The 20,965-nt window shown below is 39.7% G+C and overlaps 1 long non-coding RNA gene across 1 annotated transcript; it reads right to left on the bottom strand.

The window, feature by feature from the left end:
• Positions 1-7,934: 7,934 nt before the first annotated feature.
• On the bottom strand, positions 7,935-12,069 carry LOC117528304. Its single transcript, XR_004565728.1, has 3 exons — positions 12,058-12,069; positions 9,811-9,813; positions 7,935-8,193 (listed from the first exon to the last, which is right to left on the bottom strand). It is a non-coding gene; the product is annotated as an uncharacterized LOC117528304 (long non-coding RNA).
• Between the last annotated feature and the right edge of the window lie 8,896 nt (positions 12,070-20,965).

Raw genomic sequence — 20,965 nt, 5'->3', positions numbered from 1 at the left:
GAACTGAGCTGGAAGTAGTCGAAATAAAGCACAGGGATGATAACATGCACTGAGGCGACACTGTATTTGTAGTCTCACACTCCCTGCCCCCGTTTTCTCTCAGCCAATCACCAGAGGCCGGTATCTCTCCCTCTCTGGAGTAACAGAGGACAATGAGATTAGTGATTTATTTGAAAGCTTCAGTTCTTTCAAGCAATCAGTATTTGTTTTCCAGATGTGCAAAAGTACATAATCATTTTCGGTCCTTCTGTAAGGCAGCATATGTTAGCATTGATAGTTAAATGTGTTGTGCATCTCAGGACTTGCTTAAATACTCGTATACACCCCAGCAAATAGAAATTGTGGGGGTAAATAGGAATCAACCTTTGTGTATGTCTGTCGATGAGTCTTCTAAGCACAACTCATCCTCAACCTTTGTTTGGATTTTAGTGAAACAGTGGAAGCACACGACATGAAGATGTGCATTAAGACAAATAATTCTGGTGTGATATCTTAAAAGGGAGATAACTGCACATTTGTGTTTTTAATAGCCACATTCAAAGATCCATGGGACGCTGTGGTAGGTCGCTTGTACGCACGCCCAGCTTTAGCAATGTCCGGATGGTATTTATGGTTGTGTATTTATATTTATATTTGCAAACTGTTATTTATTTATTTATTTTTTTTTACTTTCACTTTTGATACTGTGTGCTTCTTGCCCTGTGTGCTGCTATACAATGCTGCTGGAACCTCAATTTCCCCGAGGGAGTCTTCCCAAGGGATCAGTAAATTCTATCTAATCTAAACTAATCTAATGTAAAAGTTGAGACCCAGGCAGGTTTTGGCTATCCAGTGCTTGGAAGTCTGTATCGTTGCTATGGGACATTTCTGCCACTGAAATGGGATTACGCTTAAATTTGCTAAATCTTTCAAAAGAAATAGATTGTAGACATAATTGTAGACATTGTATACATAGTTCCACCTTAGATTTGGAATGTATAATAGAAGATATACCTTACTGAATTTTCATCACTGGTTATAACTGTTGGGCATCTGACTGCAAATCGGGCACAAGGAACAGGCCTCCTGAAGCACAAATGGCTTGCATTGCATTTCACCCATTTCCACACAAAACCCGTCAAGCAAAATTAAGATATCAATGGGTGAAGCTGTGTTGTAGTGGCGGCAAAACTAAACCAACTTATGTACGAACGGCTCGCCGTTGTGGACAGCAGTTCTACATCACTGGTATTCCCGTTCATGATTGTCGTCGTCTCTTTCCGGCAGGCCAATCTCTCTGCCAAATCTAACAGCTCCTGCTTTCTGTAAGTTGTGGTTGAAACATTCCTTTAAAAAAAAAAAAACTCTGCTGCTTTTAATTGTCCGTTTCTCAGCCATGGCATTTCTTTGACTACTTAAATGTAGATTCCAAATGGCGTCTTTTGTATAGATTTCAATGAAACTGCACACTCTTGTTGATGAGTGGGGCTAAGATGGAGTTCGAGGTTCTGTGAACGCCTTTCTGGACTGTTGTAGTGAAAAGTGAGCTGAGCCAGAAGGCGAGGCTCTTAATTTCCCACGTGATTTACGCTCCTGTCCTCACCTGTGGTCACGAGCTTTGGGTAATAACTGAAAGAATAAGGTCATGGATACAAGCGGCAGAAATGAGATTTCCTCCATTAGGTATCAGGGCTTACACTCAGGGACAGGGTGAAAAGCTCAAGGCACTTTGAGTAGAGTGGCTGTTCCTTTGTGTCAAAGGGAGCTGGCTGAGGTGGTTTGAGCATGTAGTGAGGATGCCCTCTGGTCGTCTCCCAAGGGAGGTCTTCTAAGCACATCCAACTGGGAAGAAGGACACCCAGGACATGCTGGAGGGATTATATTTACTAGCTGATTTGCAAACACCGAGGATCCCCCAGAAAGAGTTTGAGAACTTGGCAGAGGATAGGGAAGTGTGGGATGAGCTGCTGGTTCTGCTGCGACTGTGACCTGGATCCGGAGAAGCAGCAGATCATGAATGAATAAATGAATTCACATAATGGTAGCACACCATATGAAAATGTGCACAAAAGAAAGTAACTCTGGTCAGGCATCTTCAAGAAGAGATAACTGGACTTTTTCCACAACTGTAAGTTGTGTTTGTCAGGAGAAAGACCGTCCTTCCGGCAAACTTTGGTATATTAAATTTCAAGAACCATAAAGCTCTTAAAGTTTAAATTTTTATACATCAATAGGAGGTCAAAGTTCTGCATGTGAATAAAGCATGCATTTCTGCCATTACTCAACAAAAATATAAACGCAACACTTTTGGTTTTGCTCCCATTTTGTATGAGATGAACTCAAAGATCTAAAACTTTTTCCACATACACAATATCACCATTTCCCTCAAATATTGTTCACAAACCAGTCTAAATCTGTGATAGTGAGCACTTCTCCTTTGCTGAGATAATCCATCCCACCTCACAGGTGTGCCATACCAAGATGCTGATTAGACACCATGATTAGTGCACAGGTGTGCCTTAGACTGCCCACAATAAAAGGCCACTCTGAAAGGTGCAGTTTTGTTTTATTGGGGGGGGATACCAGTCAGTATCTGGTGTGACCACCATTTGCCTCTTGCAGTGCAACACATCTCCTTCGCATAGAGTTGAACAGAACACCTCTCAAACGCTAGCGAATGTGAGCATTTGCCCACCCAAGTCGGTTACGACGACAAACTGGAGTCAGGTCGAGACCCCGATGAGGACGACAAGCATGCAGATGAGCTTCCCTGAGACGGTTTCTGACAGTTTGTGCAGAAATTCTTTGGTTATGCAAACCGATTGTTTCAGCAGCTGTCCGAGTGGCTGGTCTCAGACGATCTTGGAGGTGAACATGCTGGATGTGGAGGTCCTGGGCTGGTGTGGTTACACGTGGTCTAATTTGTGAGGCTGGTTGGATGTACTGCCAAATTCTCTGAAACGCCTTTGGAGACGGCTTATGGTAGAGAAATGAACATTCAGTACACGAGCAACAGCTCTGGTTGACATTCCTACTGTCAGCATGCCAATTGCACGCTCCCTCAAATCTTGCGACATCTGTGGCATTGTGCTGTGTGATAAAACTGCACCTTTCAGAGTGGCCTTTTATTGTGGGCAGTCTAAGGCACACCTGTGCACTAATCATGGTGTCTAATCAGCATCTTGATATGGCACACCTGTGAGGTGGGATGGATGGAGCATATCTCACCCGTGTTGGCCTCTCTTCATTGGCTTCCTGTTAATTCTAGAATAGAATTTAAAATTCTTCTTCTTACTTATAAGGTTTTGAATAATCAGGTCCCATCTTATCTTAGGGACCTCGTAGTACCATATTACCCCATTAGAGCGCTTCGCTCTCAGACTGCAGGCTTACTTGTAGTTCCTAGGGTTTGTAAGAGTAGAATGGGAGGCAGAGCCTTCAGCTTTCAGGCTCCTCTCCTGTGGAACCAGCTCCCAATTCAGATCAGGGAGACAGATACCCTCTCTACTTTTAAGATTAGGCTTAAAACTTTCCTTTTCGCTAAGGCTTATAGTTAGGGCTGGATCAGGTGACCCTGGACTATCCCTTGGTTATGCTGCTTTAGACGTAGACTGTGGGGGGTTCCCATGGTGCACTGTTTCTTTCTCTTTTTGCTCTTTATGCATCACTCCGCATTTAATCATTAGTGATCGATCTCTGCCCCCCTCCACAGCATGTCTTTTTCCTGGTTCTTTCCCTCAGCCCCAACCAGTCTCAGCAGAAGACTGCCCCTCCCTGAGCCTGGTTCTGCTGGAGGATTCTTCCTGTTAAAAGGGAGTTTTTCCTTCCCACTATAGCCAAGTGCTTGCTCACAGGGGGTCGTTTTGACCGTTGGGGTTTTTCATAATTATTGTATGGCCTTGCCTTACAATATAAAGCGCCTTGGGGCAACTGTTTGTTGTGATTTGGCGCTATATAAAAAAAAAGTTGATTGATTGATTATCTCAGCAAAGGAGAAGTGCTCACTATCACAGATTTAGACTGGTTTGTGAACAATATTTAAGGGAAATGGTGATATTGTGTATGTGGAAAAAGTTTTAGATCTTTGAGTTCATCTCATACAAAATGGGAGCAAAACCAAAAGTGTTGCGTTTATATTTTTGTTGAGTATATAAATACTTTTTTTTGTTTTACTGAATGTTGGGTTTCAAGTCGGAAATGTAAAAGAAGCCCTGAAATGCTCGCAAATGTTGCTCAAATGTCTCGACTGTTTATATTTGAGAACCTAACTTTTGGAGAAAATCAGATGGGCTGACCACCAAATATCAACTTACACTTGTCTTGCTTGTCGTTATGGGCAATTTACTTGTTTTTAAAATTCATCATGTATGTCAATTACAACTACAGAATTTTGATCAACTTGTTAATTGAGATTTTCATTACAAAAGAATTATGACTGTGATATACAGTAGTAGTAGTAGTGTTCAGAATAATAATAGTGCTATGTGACTAAAAATATTAATCCAGGTTTTGAGTATATTTCTTATTGTTACATGGGAAACAAGGTACCAGTAGATTCTCAGAAATGCAACAAGACCAAACATTCATGATATGCACACTCTTAAGGCTATGAAATTGGGCTATTAGTAAAAAAAAAAAGTAGAAAAGGGGGTGTTCACAACAATAGTAAGTAGCATCTGCGCGTTGATGCTACAAACTCAAAACTATTATGTTCAAACTGCTTTTTAGCAATCCTGTGAATCACTAAACTAGTATTTAGTTGTATAACTCATGATTTCTTCACATCTGTGAGGCATTAATTTTGTTGGTTTGGAACCAAGCTTTTGCTCGTTTACTAGTGTGCTTGGGGTCATTGTCTTGTTGAAACACTCATTTCAAGGGCATGTCCTCTTCAGCATAAGGCAACATGACCTCTTCAAGTATTTTGACATATCCAAACTGATCCATGATACCTGGTATGCGATATATAGGCCCAACACCATAGTAGGAGAAACATGCCCATACAGTGAGGAAAATAAGTATTTGAACACCCTGCGATTTTGCAAGTTCTCCCACTTAGAAATCATGGAAGGGTCTGAAATTTCCATCTTAGGTGCATGTCCACTGTGAGAGACATAATCTAAAAAAAAAAAGCTGGAAATCACAATGTATGATTTTTTTTTTTAATAATTTATTTGTATGTTGCTACTGCAAATAAGTATTTGAACACATGTGAAAATCAATGTCATTATTTGGTACAGTAGCCTTTGTTTGCAATTACAGAGGTCAAACGTTTCCTGTAGTTTTTCACCAGGTTTTCACACACTGCAGCAGGGATTTTGGTCCACTCCTCCATACAGATCTTCTCTAGATCTTTCAGGTTTGGAGTTTCAGCTCCCTGCAAAGATTTCCTATTGAGTTCATGTTTGGAGACTGGCCAGGCCACTCCAGGACCTTGAAATGCTTCTTACGGAGCCCCTCCTTAGTTGCCCTGGCTGTGTGTTTGGGGTCATTGTCATGCTGGAAGACCCAGCCATGACCCATCTTCAATGTTCTTACTGAGGGAAGGAGGTTGTTTGCCAAAATCTCACAATACATGACCCCATCCATCCTCCCTTCAATACGGTGCAGTCGTCCTGTCCCCTTTGCAGAAGAGCACCCCCAGAGTATGATGTTTCCACCCCCATGCTTCACGGTTGGGATGGTTTTCTTGGGGTTGTTCTCATCCTCTAAACATGGTAAGTGGAGTTGATTCCAAAAAGCTCTATTCTGCTCTCATCTGACCACATGACTTTCTCCCATGCCTCCTCTGGATCATCCAGATGGTCACTGGTGAACTTGAAACGGCCTGGACATGTGCTGGCTTGAGCAGGGGGACCTTGCTGCCCTGCAGGATTTTAAACCATGACAGCATCATGTGTTACTAATGTAATCTTTGTGACTGTAGTTCTGAGCTTTCTCAGAATCATTCTTACCCCACAAAATGAGATCTTGCATGGAATCCCAGACCGAGGGACATTGACAGTCATCTTGTGTTTCTTCCACTTTCTAATAAATAATCATAACAGTTGTTGTCTTCTACCAAGCTGCTTGCCTGTTGTCCTGTAGTCCATCCCAGCCTTGTGCAGCTCTACAGTTTTGTCCCTGGTGTCCTTAGACAGCTCTTTGGTCTTGGTTATGGTGGACAGGTTGGCGTGTGATTGATTGAGTGTGTGAACAGGTGTCTTTTATACAGGTAACAAGTTCAAACAGGTGCGATTAATACAGATAAAGAGTGCAGAATAAGAGGGCTTCTTAAAGAAAAATTAACAGGTCTGTGAGAGCCAGAATTCTTGCTGGTTGGTAGGTGTTCAAATACTTATTTGCAGCAGTAACATACAAATAAATTTAAAAATCATACATTGTGATTTCCGGATTTTTTTTTTTTTACATTATGTCTCTCACAGTGGACATGCACCTAAGATGAAAATTTCAGACCCCTCCATGATTTCTTAGTGGGACAACTTGCAAAACTGCAGGGTGTTCAAATACTTATTTTCCTCACTGTATCATGATGCTTGCACCACCATGCTTCACTGTGAACTGTGGCTTGAATTCAGAGTTTGGGGGTTGTCTCACAAACTGTCTGCAGCCCTTGGACCCAAAAAACAATTTTACTCTCATCAGTCCACAAAATATTCCTCCATTTCTCTTTAGGCCAGTTGATGTGTTCTTTGGCAAATTGTAACCTCTTCTGCACATGTCTTTTATTTAACAGAGGGACTTTGCGGGGGATTCTTGCAAATAAATTAGCTTCACACAGGCGTCTTCTAACTGTCACAGCACTTACAGGTAACTCCAGACTGTCTTTGATCATCCTGGAGCTGATCAGTGGGTGAGCCTTTGCCATTCTGGTTATTCTTCTATCCATTTTGATGGTTGTTTTCCGTTTTCTTCCACACGTCTCTGGTTTTTTTGTCCATTTTAAAGCATTGGAGATCACTGTAGATGAACAGCCTATTCAAAACCTGGATTAATCTTTTTAGTCACATAGCACTACTATTATTCTGAACACTACTGTATACAGGCAGAGCGGGTGGAATCATTTTGTGAGTATGATCACAGAATAATAATAAAATATGTGCTTTAAGTGCTTTCCATCAAAGTGCTGCACAACAAACAATTCAAATAATTACAGTTTGATTAGTTAATATAATTATAATCATGGCTATAGCACCACAACTCATGACTCATGTAAAGCAGTAAATAAGTGGGTCTTCCACTTGGCTTTAAATACTTCAGAACATTGCTGCCTGATGTTGAGATGCAGGCTGTTCCACAAAGCTGGTACATGAAAGTAAAAAGCTCACTCACCAACAGACTTTCCAGACCTTTAAGACCAGAATCCTGGGAATGCAGTATACAAACAGACACGTATGAATGCATCAGGTCAGATAAGTTCTGTGGTGCTAAACCATTAAATAAGGAGCACTTTAAAATGTGCTCTAACCCAAACTGGGAGCCAGTGAAGAGAGGTCAGCACTGGAGTGATGGGTTCAAACTTGCAGGCTCCAGTCAGGATATCAAGCTGCTGCATTTTGAACAATTTGGAGACCTTGAGTAGTCTTCTTTGGCAGACCAGATAAAACGGCGTTACCATAATACAATCATGAAGTTACAAGTGGATTAAAATCTCAGCATCCTTAAAAAGACAAGGCCAGCTCTAATGTAATGTTTCTCAAATGAAAAAAGGCGATTCTAGTGACTCTTATCATTCACTTCTCACCATCTGTGTTTGAGTATGCATGTTTCTGTGGGATTTAATTCTAACAAAAATCTAATTTTTGGTTTTGGCAATATAGTCATGAGGTAAAAGATATTTCTTAGAAAACCTCAAACCTCGGGGTCAAGCTCATCCCCTCAATAACCCGACCAACTGAAGGACAAATTCAGAAGTTGAACAAGCCAATACTTATGCTGATACACCATGGTGACAAGTTAAACAAATAAGCATGTATAGATGCATGGAGTCCATTTCAATGGTCCTCCTATTTCATGGTGGGGGACAGTGAAAATTAAGGCCAAATAATACAGGAAAGAGTAGTTTTCCATTAATTTTCATCCACGACCTTAACCCTAAGGTCCAAGGTCAAATGCAGTTGGCCCAAGGGAGCTGGGATGAATGATTTGCTATAGGTGTTCAATGCAAATTTAGGCTTTAGAAGAGAAATTTGGTACTGAGAAGGTAAAATATACCTCAAAGTTCTTTTTTTTCTTTTTTTTTTATCCTTTTGCAACCCTGACGTTCAAGGTCAAATGTAGTATGTGAAAGGGGGTCAGGTGCATGATTTGCTATAGGTGTTCAATAGAAACGTCAGCTCCAGAATTTATATTTGGAGAGAAAAAGTGGTATTTGGGGTGAGACGGTGGGTGTCTTTGTCGGCCGTTATCTTAGATGTCCTTGTAAATCTGGGTCAAGGTCATATGCGTAGATGTCACATTTCATTTGTGTCCATTTACAATATGACACAGGTATCAAAGTCTCAGAAAGGGTCAATGGGGAAATCTAGGGCTCTCAAAATGCGACACAGACGCACAGAGTCCATTTCAATGGTCCCCTTATTTCATGGCGGGGGACAAGAATTTTCTAATCGCAAACTGCTTTTTTTCACCCAACTGTCCCTGCACACTCACGTGGACATTGCACCATATTCTTATTACTGTAATTACCGTTGCCAATGAAGTTAGTCGGAGGATATGTTTTCGCCCGTTTGTTTGTTTGTGTGTCTGTGAACAGCCTGTAACCCACAATTTTTCATATATCATTATGAAATTTTTACAGAGGATTGATGTCCTGATAGGCAAGAACTGATTCAATTTTCAACGTCAAAGGTCAAAGTCAGAAAAATGTTTGGAATATCGGAAAAATCTGTATCTTGTAACACTGAACAAATTTTAAAAATTCTTAACTCTGGCAAAAAAAGATCAAATTTCTTTCATATTTGAGACTGTTATGTAGGATGGTATCCTTTATCGACTGACAAAGTTTGATCAGGATCTGATGCAGATTACAGATTTTGTGGCCATTTAAATTTAACATTGAAAACCCCATTTAATATATATTTGACATTATATCTTAATCAAACGTGTCCCAATCACTCTAATATTTAAAAGTGAGGTGCAGACTGCCAGCCACTCACTATCACCTGACAAAGTTGGATCCGGATCTGATCCGGATTGTGGATTTTGTGAATGTTTGAATTTAACATTGGAAAGCCCATTCGGTGTATATTTTACATTATATCTCAATCAAAAGTGCTTCAATCACTCATTTTATTTATTTATTTTGTTATGGATTTATCTGCACCACCAAAATTGGAATGGTGGTTCCAATTTTACACCCGTTTGTTGATCTTCCAGTTATCAGTCAGAAGCCAAGCGCCAAAAAACAATGACCAACTGTGCATAGCAGAGATAACCAATGTTCTATGAAAATGATCATATTATTGAAAATGATCATAAAATTAAAAGAATTCAGAAACCAAAAAAAGTTGAATTAAAGAAAAATCTGGCAACACTGCACAAAACTTTGATTCAAGTGCACAAACTAAATACATACTCCTGACATTTGATGACATCTAATTTAGCTTATGAAAAGTCACTTCTAACAGGACTTTGACCTCGAAAATTTTTCCAAGGTAAAAATTTGTGGAATTGGAAATTAGTGTTGGTGGAGGTTTACGCTCTGTGAGCGCAGTGCTCTAGTGTTGTTGCAGATGTCAACTTTCTGTAGACTTGAATGTCAGAAAAGGAAGTGTTGCCATGGTAATGGGCCAAAATGTAAAAATTCCCTCACTATTTTGATGTCTGCACCCACTGAGGCTGGAGAACAGACTGTGATTTAAATTACTCAAATGTTCCACTGAACACCCCCCGAAAATGAGAAATTCCTGTTTTGACCTTTAACCACAATGAAAAGGTCCCTCAGTGTACTTACATAATAATAGTCTGAGTAATTGTAGTGAAGAGATGATCTTAAAACAATGTAAAGAATCACACTTGAATAATATCCATCTTTCAACTTATGCTGTACAGTCCTGATCAGAATTTGAAGTGCAGAATTTAAACATGTTTGGAAATTAATGCAATTGAACCAATATCTTGGAAAGGTTACTGTCAAACAAGAAAAAAAAATGCTTTCATGTTGTGGAGGAAAATAATTTAAATCTACATGCGACTCTTATTGGAACACAGTGAAGAATTTATAGGAAATAGTAACTTTCACATGGAATCAGGATGGATATATGAACATTTTCTGAAAATTGCATTTGTATAGTGTTGTTATTAATCTGTACATTTTCTGATTTCTTACATCATATATTGCTGGTTGTGTTAAATTAATATAGGAACTTTTGCGCTACATCTAACTGCAAACAAACAAACAAAGTGGAATGTCCAAGAATGAAACAGGGTTGGTTTGGAACTTTTACCTCAGGAGAAAAGCGAAATGCAGTGCTGGCCAGGTTTCTTCGGACATTCACTGCCACTGTGTCGGTGATTTAAAAAAGTAGATTGTTTGCATTATTTTGTGTATTTTGATTGTTCAACTTCCCTGTTTGTTGTTGTTGATCAACTTCAAGTATTTTTTTGACAAATGATGCAATTATCAAAAGTCAGCACACATCTGTATGCTGATGATGTTGTAATATGACTATAGTTTTTTAACAAGGGAACTTATCCTTTCATGAGGCATTCTTTCATAATCTTTCAGATTTTGTTTTACACAGTGCACGTCCTTTTTTATCACTTCGTTAACAAGGTAAAAGTAATAGTCCAGTCATTTTATGAAAAAAAAAGGGGTCAACCCGGAACAAATTGCAACAGAAATGATTTTGGTGGCATTTGAACCCTGAAACTGTTTTATAAAACATACTAAAAGTCTAGAAAGATAAAAAAAAATCGGGAACACTCCCAAAATGCAAGATGGCCGTCCGAAAACATGCAAAAATGTAGTTTTTCCAAAATAACTCAAAAAATATCAATATTTAAGCACATAAATGTATTGATGTTAAATATAAACTTGGATATTGTGGACATTTTGACACCAAAATTAGGTCTCTATCTGTAACAGTTCTTGAGATACAGCCTATATGTAGTTTACATACACTCAAGGATGGCAATTTGGTTTGTGTCTTATTACGTTAAAAATATTGCAGTTCCCATAAATATATTGAAGTTGAATATAAACTTGTGCATTGTGGACATTTTGGCACCAAAAAAATAGCTGTAGCTATTACAATTTTTGAGATATGGTATAGCTTAGCAAAAAATGAGTTGCGCTCTTTACACAAGTCCTGTTTGGTTCTGGTGCGGTAGTCAAGCAGAGCATAAACTGTTTGCAGGAAGGACTCGCACACAGAAGCACAAACTCAAACAGAGTTTTTTTCAGATCATGTTTTTTGGAGTCAGTTGAGGTGGCTCGGGCATCTTTTCCGGATGCCCCCTGGACGCCTCGCTGGAGAGGTGTTCCGGGCACGTCCCATTGGGAGGAGGCCCCGGGGAAGACCCAGGACACGCTGGAAGGATTACATCTCTCGGCTGGCTTGGGAACGCCTTGGGGTTCCCCCGGAGGAGCTTGGGGAGGTGTGTGTGGATCGGGAGGTCTGGGCGGCTTTGCTTGAGCTGCTGCCCCCGCGACCCAACTCCGGATAAAGCGGAAGAAAATGGATGCATGGATGGATGTTTTTTTTCTTAAAGGAGCCTTACCCAAAAGGGTCCAGGAAAGAAAAAGAAAAAAAAGAAAAGAAAAGTGCAAACGTTTCAGTCCCCCTGGACTTTCCTCAGTGCAAACCGGGTGTGACATTGGAGCCGTTCATCAGGTGTCATCAATTAGTGGCCAATCAACCACATACCAATCAGACTAAAACCACTTACAAAAAAACTGCTATTTACAGACATTACAAAGCACAATAGATTACAAAAAACAGGACATATCCAACTCTTCATTCATTCCATTTGGATACAGAGTTTTCAAGTAGTAAATATATCTACATTCATATTGAAGTAAACATTTGTCAGTACTGCCACCTCGTCTGCTTGGAGTAATCAAGTCAATGCCACAAAAGTCCAAGTCTGCAATTGAATGATTGCCATCAGCAAAATGCCTAGCCACTGCAGATTTGGGATCTTCTCTGTGGATGGCGCTCTTGTGTTCATTAATCCTGCATCGTAACTGTCTGGTGGTTTTACCAACATATTGAATACCACATTTAGTGCACACCAAAAGGTAAACAACATTAGTTGATCTACATGTAATAAATTTTCTGATCCTATATTCCTTTTTTGTAACAAAGCTAAAAAACACATTAACTTTTTTAGCGTTGGAGCAGGCAGCACAATTGCGACATGGAAAAAAACCAGTGGCATTATCCAAACATTCCGTACGGCTGACCCCTCTATAAGTGTCTGCATGAACAAGACAATCCCGGATGTTTTTTGCTCTGGAAAAAGAAAAAAGTGGCAGTGTATTGAAAATGTCTTTCCCAATGTCATCAGCAGACAAAATATGCCAATGTTTTTTTAACCACATCACAAATAGCGCGGCCAAGTGGTGAATAGGTGGTGTTAAACACACAAGAAAAGGTTTTCTGTTTTTTTGTGTTGGTATTGTACAGAAGGTCATTTCTATTTAGCTCATTGACTCGTGCAAACTCCTCATCTAAAATCTTTCTAGGGTATCCTCTTTCAATGAATTTTTGGAAGAGCTTGTGGGCCTCCACCTGAAAGTCCTCGTCCCTTTTACAGATACGCCATACTCTAAGGAACTGGCTATAAGGCAGTCCTTGTTTGAGGGGGGTACAACCCCTGGCAAAAATTATGGAATCACCGGCCTCGGAGGATGTTCATTCAGTTGTTTAATTTTGTAAAAAAAAGCAGATCACAGACATGACACAAAACTAAAGTCATTTCAAATGGCAACTTTCTGGCTTTAAGAAACACTATAAGAAATCAAGAAAAAAAGATTGTGGCAGTCAGTAACGGTTACTTTTTTAGACCAAGCAGAGGAAAAAAATATGGACTCACTCAATTCTGAGGAAAAAATTATGGAATCACCCTGTAAATTTTCATCCCCAAAACTAACACCTGCATCATATCAGATCTGCTCGTTAGTCTGCATCTAAAAAGGAGTGAACACACCTTGGACAGCTGTTGCACCAAGTGGACTGACATGAATCATAGCTCCAACACGAGAGATGTCAATTGAAACAAAGGAGAGGATTATCAAACTCTTAAAAGAGGGTAAATCATGACGCAATGTTGCAAAAGATGTTGGTTGTTCACAGTCAGCTGTGTCTAAACTCTGGACCAAATACAAACAACATGGGAAGGTTGTTAAAGGCAAACATACTGGTAGACCAAAGAAGACATCAAAGCGTCAAGACAGAAAACTTAAAGCAATATGTCTCAAAAATCGAAAAATGTACAACAAAACAAATGAGGAACGAATGGGAGGAAACTGGAGTCAACGTCTGTGACCGAACTGTAAGAAACCGCCTAAAGGAAATGGGATTTACATACAGAAAAGCTAAAAGAAAGGCATCATTAACACGTAAACAGAAAAAAACAAGATTACAATGGGCTAAGGAAAAGCAATTGTGGACTGTGGATGACTGGATGAAAGTCATATTCAGTGATGAATCTTGAATCTGCATTGGGCAAGGTGATGATGCTGGAACTTTTGTTTGGTGCCTTTCCAATGAGATTTATAAAGATGACTGCCTGAAGAGAACATGTACATTTCCACAGTCATTGATGATATGGGGCTGCATGTCAGGTAAAGGCACTGGGGAGATGGCTGTCATTACATCATCAATAAATGCACAAGTTTTTGTTGATATTTTGGACAATTGAAAGGATGTTTGGGGATGATGAAATCATTTTTCAAGATGATAATGCATCTTGCCATAGAGCAAAAACTGCAAAAACATTCCTTGCAAAAAGACACATAGGGTCAATGTCATGGCATAGGGTCAATGTCAATGAGCAGATCTGATTTGATGCAGGTGTTAATTTGGGGGATGAAAATTTACAGGGTGATTCCATAATTTTTTCCTCAGAATTGAGTGATTCCATATTTTTTTCCTCTGCTTGGTCTAAAAAAGTAACCGTTACTGACTGCCACAATCTTTTTTTCTTGATTTCTTATAGTGTTTCTTAAAGCCAGAAAGTTGCCATTTGAAATGACTTTAGTTTTGTGTCATGTCTGTGATCTGCTTTTTTCTACAAAATTAAACAACTGAATGAACATCATCCGAGGCCGGTGATTCCATAATTGTTGCCAGGGGTTGTAGAATGATGACTTGAATAATGTAGCAGACTATTTCTGTCAGTGGGTTTTGTGAAAAGGCTGGTGTAAATGTCCACTCCATTAAACATTACTTTAGTATCTAGAAAGTTCACTTGATGATGATCGTACTCAATATTGAATTCAATTCACAGCTGTTCAGGTATTTTACAAAATTTTGGAGGTCCAAAAGAGGGCCTTTCCAAATTAGAAAAACATCAATAAATCTTTTCCAGAATACAATGGAAGATGAAAAGGGATTATTGTTATATACGTATTGATGTTCAAACCAACCCATAAATAAGTTTGCATAATCAGGTGCAAACGTTGCACCCATCGCTGTCCCATGAGTCTGAAGAAAGAATTCCATCCCATAAACGAAATAATATGATATGGTATAAAAATACATCTACACTTGACAAAAATTTATGAAATTGAGCATTGTTATGTTGAAAACTAAGTACCATTTCTGAAATGTTCATGTAAAGAAGGTAATAATAATCTTTTTGAGTCAATATTTCACTGGAATATGAATAGAGAAGTTACTCATATATTATGTATAATAGAGTGGATGTCAATGCACAACCAGGGCACACTGGTGACACCACTGCTGTGTGGGCAACCTGGAGAAAGCCTCAATTCTCTCAGATACAGGTGCTTTTGTGATAAGGTTGCAACAAAGACAACTCATGTGCAGCCACAGTGTTTGCCACCCACTTCGGCAGCTGCCAAGTTTCATAGTCTGAGAGTTTACTTGCAAGTTCAGGAATGGAAAGGTGAAGATGAAGGTGACAACATGCCATTGCAAGAATGGGGATGGAAAGTTTCTGATAGTCAGGTTGTCCCAATCATGACTGACTTGCAAGCAGCACCAGATTCTCTTCTGCATGCTGTGAGATGTAACTGCAGTACTGAGTGTAGTACATTGCGATGTTCGTGTCGCAAACTTAACTTAGATTGCTCAGCAGCGTGTGGCAACTGCAGAGGTACAGGGTGTACAAATGCAGGCCAACTCAGTGATAACCAGGATGATGAGACTGAAATTTGAACAAGTAAAATTTCAAGTGTCATGATGTACACAATACTGATTTCACCTGAACTTTTATTATTATCATGTTTCATTGGTTTTACTGTAAAATTAGTGTGATTACATGTGTGTCATTAAAAAAGTTAGTGCAGCTGACAAGCACTAAGAATATTATTATTACATTCTTTAAATGAACATTTCAGAACAGTTACTTGGTTTCAACATAACAATTTCACCATTTTTAGCCAAGTGTAGATGGCTTATGTGCTGTATCTCAAAAACTGTAAGAGCTACAGCCATTCTTTTGGTGCTAAAATGTCTACAATACACAAGTTTATATTCAACTTCAATAGATTTCTGGGCCTTAACTGCAATATTTTTAACGTAATAGGACACAAACCAAATTGCCGTCCTTGAGTATATGTAAAACTACAAATAGACTGTATCTCATGAACCGTTACAGATAAAGACTTAATTTTGGTGTCAAAATGTCCACAGTACCCAAGTTTATATTTAACATCAATACATTCATGTGCTTAAATATTGATATTTTTTGAGTTATTTGGGAAAAAACAAATTTTTGCATGTTTTCGGGTGGCCATCTTGGATTTTGGGAGTGTTCCCGATTTTTTTTTAAAATCTTTCTAGACTTTTAGTATGTTTTATAAAACAGTTTCATGGTTCAAATGCAATTTGTTCTGGGTCAAACCATAAAATGACTGGACTATAAGTCCCTTCGGCTGCTCCCTTGTTTTGTACTCGGGGTCGCCACAGCAAATCCAAGGTGGATCTGCATGTTGAGTTGGCACAAGTTTTATGCCGGATGCCCTTCCTGACGCCACTCCACATTACATGGAGAAATGTGGTACGGGTGGGATTCGAACTGGGAACCTTCTGCACTGAAACCAAATGCATTAAGCACTTGGCCACCCCCCCCATCTTCAAGTTAAGGTATGGAGCTTAAAAGCCGGGTTTGGGGATGGAGCTGTTTTGCACTTGAACATGATGGAGTGTTCCATCAACTACAACACATTTGTACATTACACCTTTTGTTAAAATTATGCAACTTCTTGAAGACTGCACTAGACCATTGCTGCTCAGATATCAAAGGCAACTGTGTGACACGTATCTGTTCTTTACAATTCAGACAAAAACAACACACTTACATGTAATCTAATGTTACTCTTATTATAATCATATTGAGAGCTTTCAAGTTTCTTCTTCCTAGACTCTGACTTGTTGCTATGATACCAATGAATCCATTAACCTGAGCTGAAAGAGACTGGTGAGGGCAAACCTGGAGCTCATTAAGCGCCAGCGTTCACGACAGAGTCAAAATGTTCCTGCTTGAGAATTGTCATGGGTTATAACAGCTAATTTTGTCATTTTTTTAACAAAGAGCCACATGTTTTGGGCAATGGTCAAAATCCAAATAAATAAAATAATTGAACATTTTTGTAACATGGAATTGAAAAGAAACAATAAAAATGTGCTTCTCACGTAGTTTCACGTTTAATTTTCAAGGTGTTTAACAAAAGTAACACATCAACCATTCATGAAGTTCAGCTGTTTTCAGAGGCCATAAGTATTGTATTCTGACAAACAAAATGTAAGAATTTTTTTAAAATAAAAATCTAAAACTTTTACAATCAGTTTTCTTTAGAAACGTCAGAGGGTGGATACATGAGCATTTACAAGTCACTGAATATGTCTTGGACGTCATTTATATCATCATTGAAATATACAGACAGTATGATATTGTATGGCTGGATTAGGCAGTTTCTCAAAACAGAGTGCCTGTGATAGGAGGAGATAAGTGAGGGAAGCCACAAGACTCACATCACAACTCTGGAAGTTTTAAGTTTTTGTTGATTGGAGAACATTTCAGTTTTGTGATTGCCATTCAATTTTTATCTCAATTTTTGTCTTGGCGATGAAGTGATATTTTTAAATGTGCTACCAACGTCAAGTGAAGTTGGCCATTTTGACATCTATGTGCCGTCACAGTGACGCAGTGTCCACTAAGTGTAGTTGGGTTCTTTATGCACCACTGTTTTTTCTCTCATTAAATCTCCACATCTTTCATTAACCTGATTAAGTTTTCCATCAAAGTCAAATAGTCGTTAGGAAAGGGCATTATGTCTGTCCAAACACAGACAGACAGATACTCATACTAAATGGACTGCATTTATGCAGCGCCTTTCCAGAAGCTCAAAGTGCTTTACAATGATGCCTCACATTCAGAATCAGAATCGATTTATTGCCAAGTAAGTTTTCATATACAAGGAATTTGATGTGGTGTCATTGGTGCATAAATAACAACAAAAAGAAATGGAAAAAATACTTCTGCAAGAAGTAAAGGTGTCAAATAGACAAATAAGCAAATAGGCAAAACTATGTTTACTGTCAAATAAATATAACATAGTGGACTCCAGCTTTTGTGGCTTCTGTTTATTCTTCTCTACAAGAGTCAAGACAGAAGTCAGACTACCAGAGCAAGAATTTTAGCTGAGGAAGCTTCTGCGATTTGAAGCGAAACGTCCTCGCATCAAGCAACCCAGTCCAGTCGAAGATTCAAGCTTCTCTACTATAACATAGTGGAATGTGACTGTGCAAAGGCATGCAGATGTACAGTACCTTTCAGTGCAGGGATGATCAGTCTGTACTTTGTGGGAGGGGGGCCGTTAGGTGGGGGATTTCTGGCATTAATTATAAGTCTAGCTGCGGACGGAAAGAAGCTGTTTTTGTGTCTTGAGGTTTTAGTCCTGATGGACATCAGCCGTCTGCCAGAGGGGAGGGTGACAAAAAGTTTGTGTCCTGGGTGAGAGGGATCGGCCACTATCTTCCTCGCTCGCCTCAGGGCCCTGGAGTTGTATATTAGAGGGTGACAAGGGAGTAGATTTTCACTCCTGTCACATCCCACTCCCACAGAAAAATTCATGTTCCATCCCACTCCTGGTAAAATGACTCCCACTCACATCCCGCTCCCATTCAGAATGACTACCACTCCTGTACCACTTCCATTTTTTCCTTCTTTTAGTTTTTAGGCAATACACTGAATTTGATTTGATCTTCTCCCCATTCTTTTTTAGATTACTTTGTGTTCTGCTGTTTTATTTCAAAAGATATGGCAACAGGAACAGTTCATCTGTGGTAATATAGGGAAGCACTTATTTCTGACAGGTTCTGTAGGAAACAAATGCGTGGCTCACACACACAGCTCTGGCTGCAAAAAAGGCTTTAGTGAGAAAAGCAGTGGTCGGTACACGGGAAGGCACTCCAAAATACACAGCAGCAGTACAATGATCATCAGGCTTAGGTGAGGTCGGAACAGACGGGCAGGAGATTGAAAACACACTGAAGAAGGCAGGACTAGAAAACATGAACCAAGAGCTGGAAAGAAGGCACAGGGCACATCAATCTGGCGAGGAACAAACACAAGCAGTGAGCATATATACCCCCAGGTGACAATTAGCAAATCCAGAACAGGTGTGCATGGAAAGGACCAGAAACAGGCGTGGCCAGAGAGAGTGAGAAAAGGAACATAAAGAAAAGCAATACATGAAGCTAACAAAACTGACCAAAAACAAAGCAGAAAACCAACCCGGCTGTCAGACCCTGACACAATTGCCTTAATCCAAATAAAAAAAACTTCACTAAAAGGCACAAAACGTAAATAATGCATGGCCTGTGGTCTTATAGTTTTTCCAACAGAGGACTAGCTGCTAAGTCCCTGTTTCTAGCTCTTTTGGAGGTCAGTTACAGCAAATAGTAATAGTAATAATAATAATAATAATAATAAAGAAAACACGGGTCACACCATGCCTACCTTAGTTGAATAAACCCAAACATAACATATAATGTTGCATTTTACTAATTTACTGAGCAATTGTTTCCCTTAAAACAATGGCATTACTTTTATGTTTTAAATTGCTAAAACAACAACAACAAACTGTGCCAAACAAGAGAACTGTCCTCAGTGAACAAAAGTGCATAAAGGCATCATTACCTTCACAATTCACATACTGTATCTGAGTTTTGGAAAAAGAAAAAAGTGCATATGATGCAAATATTAAATAAAAAATACAAGAGGCCATATCAGTCTACTTTCTCACTCTTCAGCACACTTGAATATTTGTCTGTTTACAAGAAAACACTGCCCACAAACTAAGGGCTACTAACTATCAGGATCATCACGTTCAACTAACATCTAACATGTTCTTACCTTTAAATGTTGCTACGTAGGAACAAAAGTGCATCTACATTTTCTGGACTGAGGGTTGCGCGGCTCTTCTCATGTTTTACAAACAGCATACAGCATGCTAACACATCACACTCGACTCAGTAATATTTGCGACTTCCCTGACAATTCTGTGAGTTTAATAGATAAGTCATTATTTCTGACTTTGCATTGCAAATCACTTTTTCTTTGCTGGTTTCTTCACTGGTGTTTGCTCCGTCCACTGCTCTTCTTCTTTGAATTGTGGCGGAAAGCAGTGGCCAGAAACACTGTTGGCTTCTGGGCCGTGTAGTTATTTTGACTTGTGTTACAGTGTAGGCTTACTGAAAGAAAACTACAGAATGGCGGCACCTGTCCTTTGTTTTCTTTTTTTTCTGATTAGCTGGTTCCTTGTCTTGTCTGCTCCCATTAATTTTTTTTATCCTGTACCATCCCAATCACGTGATAAATAGTAAAGTTGACTCCCATCCCATGGGAATCCTACTGGAATCCCTTGACCTGTGGGATTCTCGAAAAAAGATCACCCTCTGGTGTACAGGTCCTGTAGGGATGGCAGATGGCAGTCGATCACCTTCTCTGCTGCGTGGATGATACACTGCAGTCTGCTCCTGTCCTTAGCAGTGGCAGCAGCGTACCAGACAGTGATGGAGAAGGAGATGATGGACTCAGTGATGTCAGTGTAGAAGTTCACCATCATTGTTATTGACAGGATGAACTTCCTTAGCTGCCACAGAAAGTACATCCTCTGTTGTTCACACACACACACACACACACACACACACACACACACACACACACACACACACACACACACACACACACACACACACACACACACACACACACACACACACACACACACACACACACACGCACACAGTCTATTGCACACCAGTAGCAATTTGCTCATTCTCAATGCACATGCTCAGTGGTGTGCAAATCTCATGTGACAAACTGTGAAGTCACACCCCCACTGTTGGCTTGGGGAGTGTTAATTGCCTATTCATCCAAAACACGTACAAGGAGATGTTCTTGCAGCTTATCCCACAGGGCAATGTTATACTACGATCGTCCATGGTCCAAAAAAGTGCTAAAACAGGATGAAATGGCTCAGTCCGGCTTGCCTCATAACAGGCTGGTTTAGAAAGTGCAACCGCCTGAAAATGCATGTAAAGAACTGCGCCCTCGGTCAGATGTTCATCTGTTTGCAGTGCACGTTTTACTGTTTCTAAATGCTTGAAAAATATTGAGTTTGTGTTTTCTTTTCCCGGCGACTGGAGCAGTACACTTTCATGTTCAATATTTTCAAGGAATGAATGGAATGCTGCATTTTTATAGTGTTCTGCAGTCTGACTGACAACACTTCATGATGGAAACTCTTTGCCGACTGGCGTTGGAGCCCTGCTGATTCACAGCA

The sequence above is a fragment of the Thalassophryne amazonica genome, chromosome 16 (genome assembly GCF_902500255.1).
Source record: "Thalassophryne amazonica chromosome 16, fThaAma1.1, whole genome shotgun sequence".
In the NCBI taxonomy this organism is placed as follows: domain Eukaryota; kingdom Metazoa; phylum Chordata; class Actinopteri; order Batrachoidiformes; family Batrachoididae; genus Thalassophryne; species Thalassophryne amazonica.
Note: the sequence above shows the minus strand (reverse complement) of the source record. Positions and strands in the feature narration are given on the sequence as shown.